The sequence below is a fragment of the Diospyros lotus genome, chromosome 10, assembly GCF_014633365.1.
Source record: "Diospyros lotus cultivar Yz01 chromosome 10, ASM1463336v1, whole genome shotgun sequence".
NCBI lineage: Eukaryota > Viridiplantae > Streptophyta > Magnoliopsida > Ericales > Ebenaceae > Diospyros > Diospyros lotus.
Window position 1 is genome coordinate 3821618 of NC_068347.1, and position 1709 is coordinate 3823326.

A 1709-nucleotide genomic window follows, 5' to 3' on the forward strand; every position below is an offset into this window, starting at 1 on the left:
AATGGTCATTTGGATGGTAGAACCATTAGAGAGCTGGCTGCACCTGATGTGCATTACCAGCCCCTATGTATTCAATACCCACAGTTGGATGCTAACTTTGAACTCAAATCTGGACTAATCCACTTGTTGCCCAAGTTTCATGGTCTTGCAGGAGAGGATCCACACAAGCATCTGAAAGAATTTCGTGTGGTTTGCTCAACCATGCGGCCACAAGGAGTAGATGAAGAGCAGATCAAGCTGAGAGCCTTCCCATTCTCACTTGATGGATCAGCCAAAGATTGGCTCTACTACCTGCCACCAGCTGCCATTACCAGCTGGGATGGATTGAAAAGGATCTTCCTGGAAAAATTCTTTCCAGCCTCTAGAACAGCATCAATAAGGAAGGAAATTTGTGGTATAAGGCAGATGAGTGGTGAAACTCTACATGAGTATTGGGAGAGGTTCAAGAAGTTGTGTTCCAGCTGCCCTCACCATCAGATAAGTGACCAACTCCTAATTCAATATCTCTATGAAGGTCTAATCCCCATGGACAGGTACTTGGTAGATGCTGCAAGTGGAGGAGCTTTGGCAGAGAAGACCCCAGCAGCTGCACAAGAGCTGATATCAAAGATGGCACAAAATGCCCAGCAATTTGGCACCAGAATTAACACTCCTACAAAAGCCATCAATGAAGTCAATGTGGCTGCCACTATGGACCAGCAAAGGATGGAAAACAAGCTTGAGGAATTGGCTTCCATGGTCAGGCAGTTGGCATTAGAGAGAAAGCAACCCCAGCTTTGTGGCATTTGCTCCTTGCCATCCCATACAACAGACCAATGCCCACAGTTGCAAGAAAATAATGAGACATGTGCAGGCATTTTTCCTGGAAGACCATTCCAGCACCAGCAGCACAGCCAACCACAACCTTCCAATAGGTATGACCCATACTCAGCCACCTACAATCCAGGTTGGAGAGACCATCCGAACCTCAGATATGGCAGCCCTTCCAATCAACATGTGCACCAGCAGCCATACCACCAGAATCAACCATTTCAGCAGAGGTTCCATCCTTCAAGCAACCATGCTCCACCACCAAGGCAGAATCAAGCCATGCAACAACCACCACCATTACCCAAGTCAGAACCTACCTTAGATGATCTTGTTAAGCAACTAGCAGCCAACACACTCCAATTCCAACAGAAAACAGAAACCACAATTCAAAATTTGGAGACCCAAATAGGCCAGCTAGCCACAAACATCAATGAGTTAAGGAGTCAAGGTTCGGGGCAGCTTCCTTCACAACCAGTTGCCAATCCAAGGGGTAATGTTAGTGCCATCATGCTTCGAAATGGGAAAGAAGTGATCAACCCAACCCCTCCACCATCATCAAACATGGAGCAACATGTAGAGGAGCAGAATGTAGAGGGTAGCAAAGAGCAGCAACCTTCCTCAGTCCAAGAAGCCAAGCAGCCAAACTCCAGCTATCAAGAACAAGGAGAGTCTTCCAACATCCAGCCCCTGCCATTCCCACATCGAGCAACACAAAACAAGAAAAGAGCAGAGGCCGAAGTGGATAAAGAGATTCTGGAAACATTCCAGAAAGTTGAAGTCAACATCCCCCTCCTTGAAGCCATTAGACAGATCCCCAAGTATGCAAAATTTCTCAAGGATTTGTGTACTCACAAGAGGAAGCTTATGGGGAATGAGAAGATCAACCTTGGGAGAAATGT

General features: G+C 46.6%; 1 non-coding gene across 1 annotated transcript; it reads right to left on the bottom strand.

Moving 5' to 3' along the window:
• Positions 1-374: 374 nt before the first annotated feature.
• On the bottom strand, positions 375-479 carry LOC127812401 (small nucleolar RNA R71). Its single transcript, XR_008025904.1, has one exon. It is a non-coding gene; the product is annotated as a small nucleolar RNA R71 (small nucleolar RNA).
• Positions 480-1709: the final 1230 nt, after the last annotated feature.